We start from the raw sequence: 23,539 nt of genomic DNA on the forward strand, positions 1-23,539 counted from the left end.
GACCTATGAAATTTATGAAATGCCTTTGGCAACCTGAAATCTTATCAATTTTACAGCACACTACCCACTCTCTCACACAATATTTACCATATGCAGGAGGACAAACAGCACCCGAATATACAAGAGACGTGGCTGGCATGACCTTTACCACTTTTAGAGTCGAGAGCTTCCAAGAGCTCAATTCTTTAGGGTTACCGTAGCATTGCCAGGGATGCTTAATAGTCATGATCATTGGGCTTAAAATCCATATATAAGTCATCAGAAACCAGCGGCCGCATAAAAGTCAGAGGCGGGTACTTTGTTTGACATGAATTCTTCAGAGGGAAGCAGGCCCTTCCACAAACGACCTTTAGCTGAGCTGTCCTACCGTCTGAAAGGTGCACGTGGAACATCCTAACCTTTAACAGGGTTCGAAGAAGGAGACGCTTCAGGCAGCTCCACCCGCAGGAGTATGACCCCATAGCGAGGCCTGTTACAAAGGGATACATGGAGGAAAAAAAAATCCCAACTCTATCCTTAGGACTATGCTGATTTTTTTTCCTGCCTTACTGAACACAAGACATTTATTCATTACGAAGTGTGTAGCTTTAGCAAGTTTGGAATCTCTAAGCAAGCTGTAGGAAGAGCAGTTAGTGTCACTTTTATGGTAGGAAGCTGCGGTGTTTGCATTCCAGTCTTTAGAAGCTGCAGGCCTTCCTTTTCACCTCTGTTGTGTCAGCATTTGTTCCTCACTTTTAGTGGCTTTTACTGGTTTGTAGGGGGCATGTCCCAAGAGGGAGTAAGGGTGGGAGAGGTGAACCATAGTTTGACAAAGCAGCATTTAGTATACTTCAATATCATTGGGTAGTTTAATTTTTTGAACAACAATAAAAAATTTACTGCTTTCCCATGACCGACTAGAGATCATAAAGCCCTGCGAAATTTTGAATCTACAAAAAAGTACACTGTCCAAGTGGAGAAATCATTTGTGTTTCCACCTAGGCAAGAGACCACATAGCTTGCATTCTTTCTGTTTTTGTCATTTGGTCAGCTCAGTACAGCTGCTTTTGCTGCATGGCCTGAAATTGGACAAGCTCATTTCTTAAATATTAATAGATTATCCATTCGATGAATTTTCCTTGAGTTCCTACTCGAGAGCCTCTTCTAGATCCAGTACTCCAGCATTAAACAATAAAAAGTCCCTGTTTTCATGGTACTTAGATTCTAACAGCGAGAGACAGTCAATAACAATAAATAAAGAAGGTGATTTCGGGCAGCAATGAAGCCCAAAACAACCGTGGCTACCGTAGTAGACATGTTACAGTATCTGGGCATGGTGCCCCGTGCGTGCATCAGCCCTCACCACAGTCCCAGAAGAAAAAAAAAATTGTCATCGTTTCCACTTTACAGGTGAAGAACCTAAGGCCAGGGGTTAATTAGCATACCCAACTTCACAATTTGAAGGGACAGAGCATGGCTTGAACTCTGGGAGCCTGGCTCCACAGCCTGGGCACTGAACCACTAGGCTACACTGTTATGCTGAGTGGCTGGTGGGGCCACTTTGGATAGCAGTCATGGAGGGTGTCCCTGAGAAGGTGACATGTCACCTTGAGGGGTAAATGAGAGCACACCACCATGGAAACAGCAGAAGAACAGTGTTTGCAGAGTTCCTTGGGTTTGGGATTGAAGACGCCTTGCTGCAAGAAAGCATCCTCGAGAAACAAAATGAAATAGTACAATCATGAACATCCAGGATTGGAAAAGAGCAGCTATTCTAGTTTCCATCAAATCCTGCCATGTTAAGGTGATCATATTCCTCTGACCAACCCTGCCCATACATCTTCCGAAGACATCACGAAGGTCGCCATCCAGTACCTTACCTCTCTCCCCAGTACTGCTAACATGAGAGATGATTCTTCTACTCTTTCCCTGATAAGATGAATCATCCAACAGCTCCAGCTCTACCCCTCCTCCTCCACGATGCCCTTGCCTCGTTAATTAACCTTGTCTGCAAGTTAGGGGAAGAGCTGATGGGAGCCCATGACATGACACAGCTGAAGAACATCCCTACTTATCTGTTCATTCTCAGTAAATAAATCTAACAGCTTATAAAACATTCAAATAAAACTGGTAATCACCCCACCACCACACAATAAGCACAAATAAAAAGAAACAGCAATGGTAATTTCACCACACTCCCAATATTCCTCCTAATTTATTACCATTGTTTGCTTCTTTCTTTTCCCGTAAAGCTCCAAGATGTGAAGCCGTGACCGATGCAGGCCACTGTACTTCTCCATTTTTTCTGTGACCTGGGCACATACGCTTTTCTGACTTGTCTGTCACCTTATCTGCCACTCTTTCTTGAAGAGTGTTTTTATTGCTGACAGTAATAATGGCTGCAAAAGTAACGCCTGCCGAACATTGACTCTCTGACAGGTACTCTGCCAAACACTTCATACTTACTTCTCTAAACCGTACAGTATTGAAAAACTTCCTCTGTGCCAGGCATTTCTTCAACTTTACATACTATTGTTACGCCCATTTTGCAGGTGGTGAAACTGAGCTTTAGTGGGCTCAGTACTTTGCCCATGTTCACATAGCCCTCAAGCAGCTACCGAGGAGTCAGGATTGACCAGGCAGTTAGGCTCCAGAGTCTGCCCTCTCTACCCTCTGCTTCAGTGCTTAACAGATAAAGGCCAAAGAAGAGCTCGGCAGGAGCTGGACCTCAACAAATGGAAGGTTCCTCTCAATTTTTAAAAGAAAGACCCCCTGCCTGATTAGGACCTTCTCTTATGGCCCAGCACATCGCACAGCACTCCTTTACGGAGATCCGCAGAGATTTACCTTCCTTTCCAGGGACTTGAACACCTGCCCAGGTGCCCACCACCAAGAATTCTAGCCAAAGAAGTGCCCCTCTGAATCTGCAAATTCAAGTAGAGGGTGTGTGATATAGGTTGCTGTTGCTTCCACGCCCTGGGCCTCGGGAAAGTTGCCCTCTTGCCAATGAAGTTTCCCAGCCGTGAGCTGACATTCAGTTGTCTCTGTCCTCATTTGCTTTGAAATCCACGGTAGCACGTTATCTGGACCAGCCACTTTTTATGCCTCAGGGGCTTCTTGTTGTTTAGGTCCCATTGTTGGCCACATATCTTAGCCTAACACAGCTCTCCTTTAAATTGCATTGCATCAATATTCTGCCTCCTTGATTAGGTCTATGTCTGGGGGAACTTACTAGGTATAGCACAGGGGGTAAAAGGAGATATGTAATCAGGGAAATTAGAGAAGTGAAGACTAATTGGGTCGCCTCCTTCGCTCCTGTCTTTGGAGGATAGTTTCCATTAGCCTGGGACTGTCAGTTTTCTAATCTGCTCTTCAATGCCCACCAGCACCACTGTCGTTTCTGGCGTTTCTATCCACACACATTGTGATGTCCTAACTGGGATGGCATAGCGGAGCATCCTGGGCTGAGAAACAGACACAAAAGAGAGAAACTCTCTGTCATGCTTATAGGATACTGAGAATGTCTCTCAACTCACCGGCAGAGGTGAAAACCTTCCCATGCCAAGGGGTCCTGCTAGGTCATACAGAAACAAGTTACTAAGGGAATAAGGGGGCACTTCAGATTCTTCCCTCCCCCCCCCCCCAAAAAAAAAAAACCCAACTCCCATCTGGGATGATTTGGGTATGGATTTGCCTGTAGCTAAGTGTCCTATTAAATGATTTCTGGGGCAGCCCGGGTGGCCCAGCGGTTTAGCGCCGCCTTCGGCCTGGGGTATGATCCTGGAGACCCGGGATCGAGTCCCACATCAGGCTCCCTGCATGGAGCCTGCTCCTCCCTCTGCCTGTGTCTCTGCTTCTCTCTCTCTCTGTCTCTCCTAAATAAATAAATAAAATCTTAAAAAAAATAAAAATAAATGATTTCTGTAACCAATTCAGGCTCCTTATGACATAAAGAGTTAAAGAGTCAGAAAGCATAAGTAATAGAGAAAATAATTTGTAGGTTCACTAGCTTATTGGGACTGCAGATTTACCTCAGCTCTAAGGATACCTGTATCTAGACATGAAGTAACAAAGGCAAATAAATGAGAGGGTGCTAATTAGCTAAAACAAATTCTTCTCTGCTTTCTCTAAGCACAGAGATGCCTTTTTAATTGGAACCTGTTCGTTTGTTTTGGTTTTTTTTTTCAAATTCATGGTTGCATCTGTTCTGTGGGAAAAGGAACTCCCCTAATTTTACTAGTAATTTGTTTTATTTGGGGTGTCATAAATCCCATTAATGATTTGATTAAATCTGTGGAGCCTCTCCCAAGGTAAATTTATTTTACATCAGGAAGTTCCTGAATCCCTGAGGTAAATCCAGTGATCTCAGGTTACAAACGCGTATTTAATAGGAGGACATCTTTGGTATACTTATTAAAAATCCAAATGAATACACCTTCCAGAATGTATTTCACCAAAATTACAATAGCTTTTTCCTTCCTCCTCATTTCTCCTTCCCATTTATTCATTTTGTGTTACTACGTATTAAAGTCCTGTTGCAGAAAACATCAACTCCTAGGCGGCAAAAGTTAAAAACCAAGACCTACATTTTGATCCCCTTTATGCAGATGCTCTTCTGGAAAAGTATTTCTCAGAAAACATTTTTTAATAAAAATTATACCCAATATTAAAGAATGACATCTGTAGTTAAGAGCTATTTTCAGTGGTAAATGGCCCTCCTTTTCTTCTTGTTCACTTAGTTGTGCAAGTTGCATCACTAGGATTTCAGTGTCAAAATCACAGCTAGGTAGATTTCAAAGTTGAAGGCTTTTCACATGCAATGTATTCTTAATTGAATGTGCATATTGACAACTCTCAAGATGATAGCAAACTAGGAGGGAATCATTACAGTTTCAGTCATATGGAAGTTTAGTTCTTGGTTTGCTGTGCTGATGAGGTCCACAATAACGAAGATATAACCTCTCGCTCTTGATCATGTGCCCCTTCAATGTGCCACCAAACTGGTTGAATCCACCTAGCTCTATTTCTGGTCCCCTAACTTACAGTCTTTTTCTGGATCTATTGTGAGAAACCTCCCAGAAAATTTTGCTTCTCCATTCCATTCTGCACCCTGCTCCCTGGAATATCTCCCCAAAGCCTCAGTGATCTTTACTTTGTATCTGCTTCTAAGTCATCACTGGTTCACAGTATCAATATATTCAAGAATCTGGTCCTAGCTTACCTTTTCTACCACCATCTCCATCATTTTTCCCTGGAGCTACTATTACTGATGCTCTAGCAAAATCTGTCCAAATCAGCTTTCCTGAAATATATCTTCATTTCACACTGCTATGCTTTTGACCATGCTATTTTCTTTTTCTAAAATGCCTTTCCACCACACTTGCACCTAGAAAATTCTTTTTTTTTAATTTATTTTTTATTGGTGTTCAATTTACTAACATACAGAATATCCCCCAGTGCCCGTCACCCATTCACTCCCACCCCCCGCCCTCCTCCCCTTCCACCACCCCTAGTTCGTTTCCCAGAGTTAGCAGTCTTTACGTTCTGTCTCCCTTTCTGATATTTCCCACACATTTCTTCCCCCTTCCCTTATATTCCCTTTCACTATTATTTATTCTTACACAACCAACATGGCACTTCTCACATATCACTTCTTTTTTCATCTCCCTTGATGCACCTATTCTCTTCTCCTCTGTGCTAGAATAGCATTAAGACTTATGTAAGCTCTCTTGCCTCAGTTTTCCCACCTGTAAAATGAAGTTATAATAATATATAACCTGAAGACATTTCCTACGGATCAAGATAAATAACACATGTTCACCTAAGCATCTTCTCTCCTTTTCATCAAGTACTATCATATAGTTTCATGTGAAACTCACAATAATTCTTTTAAGTAATTATACCTTTCCCAACTTGAAGTTAGGTTAAACGGAGGCACAGAAATATGAATTGACTTATCTAAGGTCATATAGATGGTAAATAACAAAACAGAGAAATATCCATATCTTCTGATTTCAAATGCCTTCTCCTTTCCAATATACTACTCTGGATACCGGGTGATTTCTCACTATACTTCCTTGCCTCAGCACAGTACACTGCATGCAGTTGCCACTCAATACATGTTAGCTAATTTAAATTGCATGTTCTCTTTTTTTCTGTGATAGCAATGAAAATGTTGATAGTACTGGGCCCTGTAACACACTAGAGACCCTGCTAGTTAACATCAGTGTGACCAGTGGAATGCCTATGAACCCAATGACTATACTTTGATGGCTCACATTCCTTTATCTTGCCTGCCAGGATATTGTTCATCTTTACCAGTGCCTTACTAAAATCAGAATGTACCACATCCATAACATTCCCTTAAACCATCAGCTGAGGATTCCTTTCAGAAAACAAAAAATGGAGTCATTTTAATATTACCCAGTCATCATTACTTTGTATTGGCATTTGGTGATTTACCATTTTCTTTCTATTAAGTCATCTTTAAAGAACATTTTTCTAGATATAAATATTTTGAGGCTCTTTCTGAAAATTAGAACAATATTGCTGATATCATGCCTTCCAATACAACTCCATGATTTCTCAAAGACTGATAAAAATAAATGAAGTGTTACTCTAAGGAGGTTGGTTCTTTCTTTGCCCAAGAGGGTAACTGTATGCAGTGAATTTTAATTGTACCAGGAGAAGTGTAGCTTAGAGGTATGACTAGAACTAATATGAAGGGCAATGTGGTAGTGGTCCTTCTCTGGAGATTTCTAAGAGCATATACTAAACTTATCAATTAGGAGTCTCTCCTCCTCCTAGTCAATTGTTGACACGACTAGGTACCATCTGGATGTTTCCCCCAGTCTGAGATTCAGAGATGTTCCAGATGTCCATACATATCAGTACTTCTCCTAAAGCCTTTGCTTCGGATTTGTGTTGTCTTGAAATGATGACTACAGTATTCCAAACTGCACAAAATGTAACTGTCTTGTCAAATCAATAGATGAATTTTCAGAAAGACCAAAAATTCTGTCAACCATTCAGGCTTTCTAAGACTACGCATTTATTGCCTTTCAATCAACCCAGACACCCAGAATAAATTGAAGGAGAAAAAATTTCCAGGGTAGAACTTACAGGCAGAGGTTATCCTGATGAAAAATGCAAATAGAGGAGAGAACCAATAAAATCAAATGTTTAAAATCCTATTACCTCTTTTTTCTCCCTGCTCACCTCTGCACAATTGTCCATTACAATGTGGTTTCCAGTGTCATTTTAAATACAACTGACACTGTTTCTGATCTTAAAGAATTTATTTCCCATTACCAAGGCATGACAGTAGGTCTAGCTTGGGATATGTCATTTCTGCCGGGACTAATCAGCTAGCTATTTTACCAACTAGAGGCATAATCACTAGCCATTCTGTGAAGCATCTGTAAATTCTAAGTATGTCAGTAACTGCAGCCCAAGTATTTTGCTAACTTACAGGTATTTCATTTTTCATCATACAGATTTTAGAAAGAAGGCAGGAGAAGTAAGAGCATCCCATCTTCAACTAACACTAGATCTTTTCAGGTTGGCTGTCTGAGCCTTTGGTAGCTAAGAATGATGAAAGTGATGATCACTTTCAAAACGAAATCTTTGATGTAAAAATTAACAACTCTTTCTGTATATAGTGTCTTGCACTAATCCCCTTCAGAATTATCATCAATGTCCCTATAAATATATTCTCAATCTGATAATTTCCTTAAATGTAATCTCACTATATGAGACTTTAGCCCAATTAAAAAAAAAAAAAAAAGTCTTAAAAGGAAAAAAATAGGGATCCCTGGGTGGCGCAGCGGTTTGGCGCCTGCCTTTGGCCCAGGGCGCGATACTGGAGACCTGGGATCAAATCCCACGTCAGGCTCCCAGTGCATGGAGCCTGCTTCTCCCTCCTCCTGTGTCTCTGCCTCTCTCTCTCTCTCTCTCTCTCTCCCTGTGTGACTATCATAAATAAATAAAAAATTTAAAAAAAAAGGAAAAAAATACAATCTGAGGAACTAAAAAGTCAACTCAAACATAGTTCGTCATTTCTGAGACCTAGCTCTCGATATGAAAAATGCCTCAACAGCAGCAACCAAGGCCCTCCGTTGCTGTTTCCCCAAAGTCACCTCTTGATCCAGTGGTCTGAAGTAGCAGGTGCTTCACTCTGTACAGATTTCAAGGGCTTCCAGATTCCTTACTCTGTTTGACCTTCATTACTTGAAAACTGCTCTACTGAATGGTGATTAAGCACAGAGGCTATGATGTCAGACAGTTGGGGATTTGGACTCAGTCCTGTCATTTCTGACTCTTTGATTTTTAAGTAAATTGCTTAACTCTTTTAAGCATCTGTTTCCTTTCTCACAAAATCCTGGTAGAACCTTCTTCAGGAGGTACTGTAAAATAAAGAAGATATAGATAAAGTACCACTACAGTGCCTGACCCAGAGTAAGAATGCAATACATGTCCATATGTGAGGTTTAATGTTTATGGCACTTGTACTGTGAGTTGATCTAGATAGTCCAAAATCTTAACTTCCACAACTCTGCGTGTGCACCTATAACTATGGAAAATAGTAATTCATCAATAATATTTCAGATTATCTCCTGGAAGTTATACGAGCTCAGGAATAATAAATGATTTCTTCGGAATATAGAAAATGCATTTATTTCTGGGAAATTTCTCCCTGCTTAAGTGTCCTGAATATTGATTTGATTTTAAGAGACAAAATATGACTGAAATACGTCATCTGTTCCTTTAACAAAAGAAGCACATACCACATGGTTTTCTTTGGAATTAATTTAGCCTCATGGCAAGACTAACATAGCCCTTGAATGCAAGAAGTGAAGTAGGGGTAGGGCCAATTTCATGTTGTTGATCTCTGGGATAAATGGATCTTCTAGGCTCCCACAGTCCAGGAGGCTCTAGGTTTGGTTAATGTATCTATATAGACATAAATTGAATCCTTTGGGGAAGGCAAACCACCACTGTGGCTTGAACCCAACCTTGGACCACATTCTGGACGAAATTGTGTTGGCTCATTCCAAATAAGGGAAAAGAGCCTGGATTCTGGAGTTTCTTTCTTCTAGTGTCATAAATTCTTAGGGGACAAGGAACTAGTCACATCTCTCCTGTCACTCTATGAATACCCTCCACCATCAGACTAAAAGAATAACCCATTGCAAAAGAATGGCCCATTGCAAAGTGCCTTGAGTTACAAGACTTACTTATAAGACTCTTACTTAAAAGAATCATCTGTACTATCATTTCTCAACCCTCTGCTGCTGGGGGTATGGATGTGTTGGTGTGTATGTTTACTCTGACCTACCAGCGGGCCATGGATTGGAAACGTCACTTTCAGCTCATTGCTGGTAATGGTTTACAGAACCAATCCATATAAGTTGTTGCTGAACTGACAGCAGTATTTATACTTCCCTTTTGCCAGGGCTTTTGTACCTTCTTTTTATTCTCCCTCTGTATAGGTTGTCTTCAGGTATTCCCATGGGTCACACCTGCATTTCATTCGGATTTCTGCCCTCATGTCGCTTCCCTCACCACCCCATCTAAAATAGCTCAAGCACACCTTCTGTACCCCATCATCTTCTTTATCCTTCTGCCTTATTGTTCTTCATAGCACTGAACACAACCTGACACTATGTCATAAATTTATCTGTATATAATTTGTCTCCCCATCACACTGTAAGCTTAAGCTCCCACAAGATCTTCCAGGACATAATAGAAATTCAATAAACATTTGTTTAAAAATGAATGAACTTAGAAATATTGGTCATCATTTGTATGAAGGCTAGAATATATTCCTTCCTTAGGTCAGTCTGAAGTTCCTTTAAAGGGGATTTAGAGATGAGAATATGCAGCCACTGGAATTATATAACTTTTTGAGTTTCCAGGCCCTATTGCCAGGAAGAGAAGTTGAAGATTTTTCCCTTTTCCTTTTAAAATGCCTGTACTAATGGTTGACATCTTCTATAACATCTTTTTCATGCTATCATATTCAGTTTTTTAAAAATCAACATGTATTTAACTTGTACCCCACTTGTACCCAATTCTAGAGGCTAGAACTCTGGAAGCACAATCAAGAGTCACTTGATTATTACTTGGTAGTTCTGAATATATTTAACAGTCCTCAACAGCCCCTTGTCAAATGTCCTTCAAACTCATGACTCCTTGTAGAAGTCATGAGAACAGAGTGGCTTAATAGGGGCACACCTGGTGAGGGGAGTGAGAAAATTTCATTCTCCTGCCAGCACATTGCTATTCGCTTGCTATGCAACATTGGATGAACAGACTGATTATTCTGGGCTTCTGTTTCCTTGCTAGAAACAAAGGAAACAATCAGACTTGCTTCCAGTGTTCTTTTGTCATGTGCTTGTAGAGATTGTATCCCCTTTTAGCTCTACTCTCTACATTAGGGTAAAAGCCCCTTTGGGACTCTCAGGGTAGAATGGAATAGAAAGTCCACCTAATCTGGAGCAGCTTCACTCACTCCTAGAAAGAGAAAGGTTAAACCTACCAGCAAGTTCTAGCAAAGGCCACCCAAGAGTTAGCAACAGCTACCATACTGCTCTACAGCCCGTGCTGGTTTGAGAACCTGAAATGTGGGGAAAATGGGAAACATTTAACCAAGTCCCTGCCACAAGTGAGGAAAGGTCTAGGGAAGATTCTTTAATTCTTAGATGAACTTTTGTACCTTGTCCTATGTAGAGACTATGAATAGACTACATTTCTGGGAAATCAAATGAGATCCCAAATTGAGTGCAATAATAAAATGGTGCTTTGAGGATAACTCTCTTGCCTTATTCCATGAGCAGTGACAAATTGTTTTTCCTTACTTTTAACACAATGTGTACTCACCCCTTTTTATGCCAAATAACACACATTTTATGTTCTTATTAAATTCATCTATCTTCACCTTTAATTTTTTTTTTTGCAGTTGGCTTATTGATGAACATCTCTGTCAGCGTTGTCTGAAATGGTTGTTAAGTTTCCAGTTGAAGGGAACTGCAACTTTTAACCTAACTGAAATATCCCTGCAGACAGTTGAGTCCTAGGTAAATGTTTTTTAATGCTGAATGGAACTAAGACTATTATCATTGTCAAATCCCTCAAAGGAAGGTATTGTGGAAATGTAAAACATTCTTATTCTTGAATTGTTGTTTTGTTATAAACTATCTTCTCCATGAAACAGTAACTTTTTTTTTGTCTCTTTCCACTGGAAAGATCTGGAGAATGACACAGTTGGTCCAAGGACCCATAGTAGCCAGATTCCAGGCACCTTGGTGCAGTAGAGGAATGTTAAGTTCTGTGGATTATATCTTTAAGACACAAAAGTGGCAGTGCCTAATGCCTCCATGTTCTCAAGCAGAGAGCCTTTAGGTCGGCCTCAGTGAATTAAAACCGGAAGTCGACATGGGCTGACAGCAAGCCAAGTCAGTAGGTGGAAAGGAAGTGGAGCTCGGAACCAATAGACCATACTGCCCCTCTCTCATAGAAGGCTGACAAAAGGCTGAACCTAGAGAGGGCCCTTGTCCAGTCCTCTTTTCCACACAAATCTCCCCTTGGGAAAGCACCAGTGCCAGTGTACCACAACAGTTCCGGAGACATTTGGGCCCTTCCCCCAAAGAATCTTTTCTCCCTCCTGCATACATAAATCATACCTCCTAATCATGCCATCCAGTCCTAAAAACTTTAAAAGGATGGTGCTCTGTGAGTGAAAATTCATAGGCACCTGCTCTTGATTTACTTCCTGCTTAGAATAATTTTTACACAGCTGCAGTATCACAGAGTGACTCTGTTCCCAGTACCCAACAGTGAGGCTCAGACAAGGGATATGTTGGATGTTTGGGTTATAATGATTTCAGCTATTCCTCTTTTTTTACAGCATCATTAGTAATCTGTCATTCTAATAATAATAATTCCCTTTTGACATCATGGAGGTAAGAAGAAATCATCACTGACATCAAAAATGAGGTGATATTTCAGCGGTATTATTTCGCTGAAGATAAAATGGAAAGCTTTATTACTCCCCATGCCTTTAAAGAAAGCTGAACAAGGCATATGCTGACCCTAGAGCTTATCTACTTCAGTTCCTTCCAGACTGATATGAAATAACTAATTTTAATTGTTCCAACTAGAGCTTCAGAATGTGCTTTTCCCCCCAAAGCTTTGCATCCACATAATGGAAACTTTTTCAAAAACAAGCTTTATCAGTTTATAATAAACCGGGAAATCAAAAGAAAAGTCCATTGTTACCAAAAATGATCTTTAGTTTTTGCTCTTCAGTATCACCTTTTGTTCAAAGTATTTAGGAATTGATTTCACTCAATCATGCAGTCAATACTAATTGTGTGCCTGTTGGGTAAATACACACTATTCCGGGTACTAGGAAGACAAAGATGGATAAAATAGAGTCCTTGGTCCAGGGAACAGAGTCTAGACTGAGGCAGACACACAAAGAAATGTGTGCTGTAGTATAGATATGTTCCGAGGGCAATGGAATGAAATAAATAAGTCTATCTGGTGGGACAGGAGAGCTTCTCCAATACAGCATCATTTTAGCCAGTTCTTAAAGGACAGACGTGCCCTACAGAGATATTAGAGAACAGAACTCAAGGCAGAGGGAACAGTCTCAGCAAAGAGATGAAGGCATCAAGTGCACTGAGCAGAAAGAAAGCTGGTCCTTAAGGGAATCGGGGAGTGAAGACATCTAATCTCACTCGGCAAATGTAGACAGGAGTAGGAGGAGTCTTCATTTAGTGCAACACAAACTCCATGGGCTAATCAATGTTCAGGGTAACAGGATGAAGATTAATACTGTTTTATTCAAACAAAACTTCATGCATTCATTGTGAGAAAAAGACCACCTATTTTCTACTAACGGGATCAAGAAGGTCATTCTCAGCCTATGGGATAAGAGAATAAGTACATGGAATTAAGTAAGTCATTGGATAATTCCTCTTGGAATGTTCTCAATTTATTTTTCCTTCGACCTTTCTACCCTATATGAGTGCTGGGATTCCCCCCCGCCCTGAATCTTAGAGGCTGATATAAAGAGACATCCTGAAAGGAGGAGTATGATTTTCCTAGATTCAGTAACTCAAGAAAAAAAAAAAAAAACTGAAATCCTTATGCATTAAAATCTTAGATTGCAAAACAAATCAGAAATAGGAAGCATCACACAGACCTGAGTCAGCTGAGTATGTGGTCTGTACACTGTTAGGTATCTGAAATCTTGGAAATGTCTGGGTACTTGGCATAATATAAGCAAAGCCTACGTATCCGGCAGCCTACGGTTTCCCTTAAATATAACATTTTGTAAAACCTCTGGTTTTAGGAATGGTGACTTCTTTCTCATTAAAAAAAAAAAAAAAGATTACTTGTACTTCAACTCATTTTCTTCTAATTCTGGTTGGCCATTCAGCATTTCTACTAATTGTAGTAACCTCTATAAACAGTGTTATCTGAACACCCAACCCCTTTGTTCCAATAAAGCCTGTGCATGTCACACCAGTTACAGTTCACCTGCAATTAAACAACTGTTCTCAGATGAGCAGTAACTGATGACAGAAAATCTGAACATTATAACCATGCAAATATTCAATATTTTAAGTGATATTTTAAAAGTCCAGTATAGCATCTAACTACCAGATTTGCATTAGAGCAAATTTTCACCCTTTCTTTCCCCCTCTCCCAAGAAAATAAAAATTTTCTATTCCTGGATTGAATGCTTAATTACTTCCTTAAAAACAAACTTTAAACAAATAAAAGAAAGAAAATCTCCCTTTCTCTATTTTTTTGCTGTGCCTGCAGAGGCTTTATCATTCTATCAAAGATAATATGAAACTTTGGTGTTTTGTGTTGCAGATCATTAGCTGACTTGCTTTTTATCTGCTTGATTTTATTTAGTTTTCTTTCTCAAACATCTTTTTTTTTCCTTCAAATAATCAATGCTCTTGATTGCTCTCAAATGCATCTGCTTGTATCACCACAAAGCTAGTGTAACCCCGTGGAGTACACTCCCAAACCATGCAAGAGCCAGTTAAGAGCAGATCTTTTTGTTTAAGTCAGCTCTCAGGATAGAAGGGGAAATCGCATCCCCAGTTGGCTCTTGACTTTTTCATTACCAAACACAGAGGCTAGAAAAGAGAACTGGACAAAAATGGGCTTGGGTATATGTTCAGTTGCTTTGCATGTACTAAAGCAACACAGAGCTGATGCACAATAAACAAACATGCATTATGGGTTGTTTTCAGTCACTTTATAGACACATGCATTCATAAATTTTGATACGGTTGTAAGAAGCCGACTTTGATGGGACCAAACTCACAGACGAGCTTTCGATCGCTGGAGCAACCACAGTCTAACTTTATGTTGACAATTTATCAGCTCTTCTCCGTCAAGGAAAATTGTTTTTTAGTGCTTGCCTATTAGCAATCACATGCATAATATGAAATTGAGTTTTGGGGAGGACGGCCTGCCATCTGTCTTTCTGATTCTTTTTTCAGCATTTCACGCTCAAGTTCAACTCTCTGTGTATCAGAATGCTGTAAAACAGGATTTACCCATAATATGGGCACTTAGCAAGAAAAATGGGCCAGATACCAGTGTTATCTTATAACTTGCAGACTTTTAAAAAGGAAAATCATTGATACCCCAATCTGTGTGTTATCTTTTGAGTGTACTTCAAATTCTGTCTGCCTCTCAAAGCCAACTTGGGTATGACTGGTTCTTGGTAGAGAACAGTTCATTAGGGTGCTTTGAAAAGTGTGAAGACACTTTCATAAAAATAAAAATTCAAATAAAAAGTGGAATGTAATGTGAGGTTAAGAAAATGGAGCTATAAAGGACTGGTGTGAAGAATGAAAAAGATGTATTTAGTTTCCCTTCCAAGTTCCAATATGCTAAGATTTTTATCAATAATATTGTTTTTCTGCAACAATACCTGCCTCAGGGAACATCTGCTCTGTAGCTGTCAGGATTATACTTCTCAAAATATGCTTAAGATGATTCTGTTAAATTGATAAAAAATAGGACACTCTGCAATGTAGAAGGACTGCTCAAAAGCACATTCCCAAGCCTTTCATGTGTAACTGCATTTGTGCGGCAGGGCATTTATTATGCTATAAATTCCATCACTGATTTTGGCCAGTTCAGATTGATTCTGCAGTAACTGTAAGTAATGAACCTTCTAGAGCTGAAGGGGGGAGGAAAAGAGGAGGAGGAGAGGTAGCCAATACACATGTGGCTGTGGAAATACAAATCGTAGGGTTCGTTTAGGCACAGCTTTTATCAGATCATTCAGCCAATACCGTACAAAGCAGGAAAATATATATCCAGAAAAATCTACAGGTTCCTTGACCTGACTCCAGGAGTTACGACAGGCAGACGCAGGAGAACAATTCTTGAGGAAAGAAAACAATTCATCTTTCCCTGAACTTGTACTTCCCAAACTTGTTCCTTCTCATCTTTTTTACTTTTTGCCGTCTAAAGCACAGGCAGCTGCCCATCCTACAGGAGCAATAAAATATGGAGCTCTTTTCTTAGGGAAAAGTTGGCCATCCCTGAAAGTGACCTCCCTCAGCTCAAGTACCTAGGACTGGATGGACCCTTAGACCCAGTGGAAGAAGGGGCTGGGGTGTGACTATCATCAGTTCAGACTTTTGTAAAGAGGGAACTCGGTTATCCTGGAGTTGATTACTGAGACTAGCAAGAAACCAAGGTAACCAATGAGATGAACAACGGGAGAAACACCACTTGAGGTGCCCCATGACTGCTGCCCCTAACCCCCCAGGCTCAGCCAAGGTGGTGGCTAAAGAAAGAAGGTGTCAATGAATGAAGCCAAGGCAGCAATAATCTGCAACTACAGTAGAGAAGTATATACCATCTAATATTACAGTGGGGAAGGGGGATTCTGATATTCTTTCAACCTGAGCACTAGGAAAATAGGCAGGATGTGGGAGATGGAAGAGAGTGTGATTTGGGATCATGGATGTCAGCAAAGCTAGAGAGGAGTAGAGTAGCGAGATTTTGGGAAGGAAGGAGGAGAAGAATATGCAAAGGGTTGACATGAAAGACACACTTCACCTAGGGAGGGAAACCAAGGAAATCTTCAGTTTATTCTTACCCAGCTCCCTTCTCCTCTCTGATTTCACTTTCATGGAATGCTTAGGAACAGGGTCAGGCCCAGAATGTTGGACCTGATAGCATGGGCATTAGGGGCATAGCTTCAATGGAATGTGAACAGGCAGTATTTTGTTCTGGTCCTGGAGTTTGTGTCCCGATCCCAGTGAATTTTCAAAACTACAGAGGTATGAACAGATAATCCATCTCAGAGAATGGCAAAGCATCCTCACTGTTCATTTGCCCCCAAGAACAAATACCACAAACTTTTCTGAGATTCTCCCCCTATGTTCCTTTCCCTTTCCCTCTTGAGAATCATAGAACTGTAGAGCTGAAAAGTTCATAGATGTGGTATTTGAATATTATGAGGTAGATGTGGGGCCTCTTGAAATACGTACATTTATCACTGGGCTATTTCTTTGGAGTGATTATTAACTGCCATAAGTCGTCTTACGTCAGAAACCACAGATATAGATCAAGGCAGGTCTTTAGATATGGGCACCCAGAGTTAGCCACATGGGGAGCCCAGAGCTATTGTGGGAGGGGGTATTGGACAACACAAGTGTAGTAATAGGTCCAGAATGGACATTCCCAGCTCCAGAGGAGCCCAGAGCTATTGTGGGAGGGGGTATTGGACAACACAAGTGTAGTAATAGGTCCCCAGCTCCAGAGGAAACCTGACAAAAGTTTCTTCCTGTATGCATTACTTGGTACCATTAACATTATCACAGCTCACCATCAGTCACCCCTCCTGGCATCTTGCTGGCCTATATGGGCACAAAGCGAAGGAGAATAGAAATTGTTGCATAAGAAAGAGATGGAATATCCTGTTATGAATCCTTTTTTTGTTTTAGGCATGAGTAGGGATAATAATGAGCTTTAGAAAATTGTGAAGGATTTTAGCTCCCTTTAAAGGGAAGGACTTGTCTCTAACTGTGCCTGATGATTCTGCAGTATGCCACAACATTTGTGCAACTTCTAAACATTTTTTTTTAATTTGTATTTATTTATGATAGTCACAGAGAGAGAGAGAGAGAGAGGCAGAGACACAGGCAGAGGGAGAAGCAGGCTCCATGCACTGGGAGCCCAATGTGGGATTCGATCCCGAGTCTCCAGGATCGCACCCTGGGCCAAAGGCAGGCGCTAAACCACTGCGCCACCCAGGGATCCCCATTTGTGCAACTTCTAATCTGGTTCAGTCTCTTATTTCCTGTGGTCATGTTGGAATTTTAACATACCATTTAGAAAATAGGAATTATTAAGGAGACTGAAACACTTGTGAACTTCTAGAACTGTTTGGAGTGTCTTCTACAGGTCAGAGAAGGGACATAAAAATGGGACTTTAGATAGAGAGAAGCATGGTTACATGTCTTTCCAGAATAACTATATGATTCACTAGGCATATTTACAACCAATTAAGACTACCACAAGGTCAATGTATTGAGTTGTATAAAAAATTACCCATTAATTAAAGAATATAATATTTGCTCAGGAGTTGATTCACACATATCATTGGAATCTAAACTCTCTATAGCTATCAACTATGTGGTATTAATCATTGTAGCTCAGTAGAGCTACCAAACAGAAATTGGTAAAAATTATCTGTAAACTATTAAAAGCTGAAAGCAATCACCAATACAGTTATTTATAAGTGGGTTTTGTATATATAATGATTAATATCCAAAAAATCACCATTTTTTTAGTGATATGGTAGAATGTACAGAGCCCTGGCCTGAGAATCAGATGGAAGTTTAGCCCTGATTTCGCCATTTAGTATATATCTGACCTTATGGAACTCACTTAGCCTCCCTGAGTCTGCTGAAAGGAAGTAATAGTGCCTCTTCTGAAATATTATAGTTATTATGAGGTTAATGTAAAATAATATAAGTGAAAATGTTCTGTAAGGTCTAAGTCTCTGTTAATATCCAAGATTATCAGGATTCCCGGGTGGCTCAGCGGTTGAGCGTCTGCCTTTGGCTTGGGGCATGATCTCCGGGTCCCGGGATCAAGTCCCACATCAGACTCCCTGTGAGGAGTCTGCTTCTCCCTTTGTCTATGTCTCTGCCTCTCTCTGTGTGTCTCTCATGAGTAAATAAATAAATCTTTTTAAAAATCCAAGATTATCTTTATTGGATTACAACTGTAAAATCTGGGACCTTAGCATTTCAGAAGATACTGACTTAGTTTATCACTAGGCATTGATTCTTTTCCTCGTTTTATTTCTGTTCTTGAAGCATATGTTTTTGTGAAGAGAATTATTTTTAACAAGCATTCAGATTACCTATTTTATTTCTGAAGAGGGCAAAGGGCAGAAACTATTTTCATAAAATACGAGGAGGAAGGTAGCTGGAAGTTACCACCATGGCTCCATCCCCACAGTGAAGTCTGTGGATTGCTCAGAGGAAAGGATTATGGAGTGGCCATGAATCCAGGGTTAGTGGGCATGAGGAACCTCTTAGGACTCGTTGCCATTGTTGCTCACTTTGGTTAATGTGAAGTCTAATGTTTATAATAGCCAACGATGAATTTGGTATTGTACTGTTTATTGACTGAAACCTTATATGTCCCTGTTTGCACTGAAATAAAGTAATCAGTTACCAGACTCAGTAATTGGTAACATAGAGATTTTAACTTCCTTAAGATAGAAATAGTGTATGTTCTTCAGGGCCTTGATAAGCCAAATTCAGTGGACATTTTCTATAGTGCCAATGAGGTGGCATCATGAAGTATCCAGTGTGTTCAGGCAGTAACTAAGCCCCAGGAAGAATCTTATCATTACCTATGTTCTAAAGACAATTTCATATTGAAAGCTTTTTGAAGCAGAAGGAAGAAGCAGCTTTGGACTGTTCAGGTGGATCAAAATAGGAACTGAGAGTGGCAGGAGATGGAGTGTGGTCTGTGAGAAAGGACACTAACTTAAAGGAACATCACAACTACATTTCACTGTATAATGCCAAACAAACACTTCATCTTCCTAAGCCTCCTGCTCCTTATTTGTAAAATGGATAGACTATGTGCTCAATCTACCTTAGAGGCTATTTTAAGGATCAAGAGGAAAGAAAGTTCCAGACTTTGTGAACTCCCATGCAGTAAGATGAATGGAGAGTGTTCAAGCAGTTGGTACAGTTGAGGTACTCAAATGATAGTCTGTGCTCTGTGTGGTATACTGAAAAAGAAAAGACATTCTGTGCCTCTAAGGAGGAAGAGAGGCAGACACAAGAGAGAATATTCCCAAGTAGTACATTCCTAGTGCTGATTGAGTATAGAGACAATAGTAGGAATTCAGAGGAAAGAGGACAGCTTTGGGCTAGAAAGGCCAAAGAAGAGAAGGGATGCGACACAGATCCTGAGGAATGGATATTATTTTCACTGATGGAGGAGGACAGGGAAGGAATTCCTGGCCTAAGAGGCAGTGCAAGCAAAGGTACTGAGAAGGTAAACACAAGACAGATTCAGGAGATGGTATAAAAGCATTTGGAACGTAAGAAGGATAGTTATGGAAGATCAGGAGGTGAAGGTTGGGACTCAATTGTCACAAGACTTTCCTGAAAGCTAAGCGGTCTGAATTTTATTCCAGAATCAATTGAGGTTCTTGGATAGTATAATAATAATAATAATAATAATAATAACAATAATAATAATAATGATACTTTATATCGACATGGTACTGTGTATTTTCAAGGGTTTTTTTTTTTTTAGATTTTATTTATTTATTCATGAGAGACACAAAGAGAGGCAGAAACATAGGCAGAGAGGCAAGCTTCCCACAAGGAGCCCAACGTGGGACTCAATCCCAGGAACCCGGGATCACAACCTGAGCCAAAGGCAGATGCTCAACCACTGAGCCACCCAGGCATCCCTCAAGGTATTTTTAAAAGCACTGCCCCATTTGATTCTTCCAGCAATTCTGTAAGATAGAGATGGCAAGGATGATCATGCCCATTTGACACATGGGAATTGGAGCCTCAGAGAAGTCATGTGGTTGCTCCAAATTACACAACATGTAAATGAGGGCTGGGAGTCAGTGTAAAGACACTGTAGGAAGATGAATCTGGCAGCAAAATGCAGTATAAACTAAAGTGAGAAAAAATAAGAGAGACCAGCATTAGGAAGCTGCCCACCAGGTTGTACAGATGTGAGATTTCAGTAGTCTGTATTAGTGTAATGGCACTCAGGGTGAATATATCAGTAGTAAAAGATAGGGTAAAAGAAGAATTCCCAAGCCTGACGATTGGCCCTAGTAAGTGAGAGGCAGAGGATCAAAGACAAGTCCCAAAGAAGTGATGCACTCAGTAATTCTGACTTTAACCTCTGATGAAATGAAAGTCTTACTAAAAATAAGGAGAGGTCAAAGGTTCAAGTCTGAGTAAGTTAGCTGAACACTAGCCTTACCCACACTGGTTCTTTATCCCCCCATGGACAAAGTACTGTTCATTCCTTTTAGTCACCTTCCTATATAGCCCTGATCACACTCTCATCAGATACAGAGAGGCAGATCATGAGCTCCTTAGTGATTGTGAAGGCCCTAGCACCTGGCACCAAGCAGTGCCTAGTAACAGTCAAACATTTATCTATTCAATGAATACATGAATGAGTGAATAAATGGAATGCCCCCATAGTTTTCTTCTGAAACCTCAGGTGGTCATATATAATCTTTTCTTGAAAAGTCCTTAGTTTAAAAAAAAGTCTTTAGTTATTCCCAGATGTCTATAAAATAAAGTCATAATTCCTTTGTATGGCATTCATAGCATCCCTGCAATCCAGCCACCTTTTCCTAGGCCAGCATTTCCCACCTCCCCTGGGGTCTCTCTGTACTCCTCTCCATTCCTAAACACCAACAGCAGTTCTGTACCTCTATGCTTTTCTTCAATCTAAAGGCCACTCAGATCCTACTTGTCCATAGGAATTCCACTCAAATGCCACCTCCTCCAGGGGCACCTCCAGCTGTGTCTCCTCAGGATGGTTCCCCTGGTCACTTCCCCTGCACTTTGCATTTGCGGGCCTCACTTAGGGCTCAGCTCACGCATCCATCTCCCTGATGGGTCTGCCCCCACGGGACCTGGCAGTAGGGTGGTGGCACCCAGGAAGGGTTCAGATGCAATGAAAGAAAATAAAAATGGCACAAGAGCTGCTCTGGGAAGAAGATGATGCACTTAATTTTCATGTCCCCTTCTAAAATTTACCACTACAGATTTGCTACAGATTTCTCTCAGTGAAAAACAAAATTTATGTAAACACGGTACATGTATGCAAGGAAACGGCCTCCCTTTGCCTGTCAGAAGGCAGTGTCGGTTTACTTCACTATCTACGTTTTTCTTCTGCCCTACTCAGCAGAAAAAGCCCAAACAAAAGGAAGAAACTGGCATATTTTGGATTGACAGATGTCAAGGGACACTACCATCTAATTTCCTTATTGATTAATTTGAAGGTAATTTCCTGGTAACCCAGGCTTCCAAAAAGGTATTTTAAGTGGCATGTTGGTAAAAGAAAATTAATTTCTCTGCGTTAAACTTGCCAGCTTTTGAATTAATTGCATGAACATAACAATCAATTAATAAATGTTAAGCAAACAAGGGAAAATCGGTCAATTAAAAATGACAAAATTGATTCCAAGGGTAGATAAACCAAAAGACTGTCATAACGCTCACTTCGAAGTTTGGCTATCCTGCCTATGTACAATCTACCTCCCACTTTCTACACAGCATTCAAATTGCTGAAGCTTTATTATAATTTCTTATAAATAAATTACCACCTAAGCCGTCTTCGCTGCTTTAGAGGGATTAAGGAAATCAAACATAAACAGCAGTCCTCCACTAGCTACTAGGAGAAGGTCATTGCTTTGGGAAAGTGTGCCACCCACCGTACTTTGCAGAAGTGTTTTTGAAAGGGAAGCCTTTGCAAAGTGCACCAGTGTTCTCTAAATGTTTGCCAAGGCTCTGTCAGGAGGAATCTCTGTAGACTGCCTTTTTTCCCTTGGTCATAAACTCAGATGTCTTCCAGGGACTGGGCAAAGTGAGGAGTGGCAGGGCCCAGGGAGAGTGCGTGCCTTCGTAGAACATTCAAATGGAAACTTCTTAAACACAGCACTATCTGTCCTCTCATATTTGGGGCTGGATGTGGCCTACGAGGCATGGGTTTATTCTCCTGGCCTGGATTTTGAAATTTTTCCCCACACTTGAAAAGAGAGATGGTTTGCAAATGATGTCTAAAGAGAGTATACAAAGGATAGAATTTGCCTTGTCATAATATCTGTATAGCCTTTATAACTGTGCAGCGTTATTATTGTTGTTTCCCTGGCCTGCCATGCTTGCCTTTCGTCCCACTCAGTATGTGTTTCATCAGAAAACAACCCCATTGTCCTCTCCCATGTGGATTACAAAAAATCAGGGATCAAAGCAAGCACATTGCTGATTTCTCCATTTTGCCAAGGATACTGTTCATAACAGAGATGTATACAATTTCTAGAACTATTTATATTTCAGAAAATAGAAGATCTCCAAATAAAAGTGTGAAAAAAAATGACACTGGAGAAGTGTGTTTAAACTTCTACATCCTACGGAATCTTCACTTGAATGTTGACAATCTCTCAGTCTTAATAGAACCAAAATCAAAACCCATTCCCCCAAAATGTTTTGCTCCCATGCACCAGCTCTTTCCATCTTAGCACGTGGCACCATCCTCCATCCTGAGACTCTGGCCAAAAGCTTAGGGGTGTCCTTTGAGACCACTCTTTGCCTCATACCCCACACTGAATGCATTAGAAAATTCTGTCATTTCTACCTTCAAAGTGTGTCCACAACTCAATCACTTCCTCCCACCATTCCCTCCTGAGCTACCATCACCTCCCAACCTGGACCTCTGCAAAGGCCTCCTCCTTGGCCTTCCTGCTTCCCCTCAGGATCCCAGAGCAGCCATTCGCAGCAGCCAGAAACATTTGTCAGATCTCAGCACTCCCACTTTGACCATCCTCTTCATCCCCATATCCCAGAGCCTAGAACAGTGCCTGGCAATACATCAGTCTCCGTGATACTTGCTGAATATGTGAAATCATGTAGTTTGACGAGGTACACAAAAATGCTACAGGGACACTTGGATGTTTGAGAAGATGTTCTCCCAACTGACCAAGGGACCTGCCCCTGAATCTGAAAAATCCACACATCTGCCACTCTGCCGCTCACCCTATTCCTCCCTTTGAAAGTATCATGGAACAGGAGATGTTGTGTGTGAGTGGGGTAAGTTGGCCCATACTGCCTAAAGCCTCTCCTTTGGGGTTTATGTCTGCCTAAATCAAAGTCGGAATAAAAAAGTCAAGTGCTGATTCTAGTTCTTTTAAACAGTCGCATACTTACTTGGCAGTCATGATAGCACAAGTCACTCCAATAATCAAAAGAATCATTACTTGTTTTGCTAAAAT

The 23,539-nt window shown here is 40.6% G+C and overlaps 1 protein-coding gene across 6 annotated transcripts in view; it reads left to right on the forward strand.

The window, feature by feature from the left end:
* NPAS3 (neuronal PAS domain protein 3) overlaps positions 1-23,539 on the forward strand; it is an 853,690-nt gene that overhangs the window by 787,333 nt on the left and 42,818 nt on the right. The window lies entirely within an intron of this gene.

The sequence above is a fragment of the Canis lupus genome, chromosome 8 (assembly GCF_003254725.2).
Source record: "Canis lupus dingo isolate Sandy chromosome 8, ASM325472v2, whole genome shotgun sequence".
Lineage (NCBI taxonomy): Eukaryota > Metazoa > Chordata > Mammalia > Carnivora > Canidae > Canis > Canis lupus.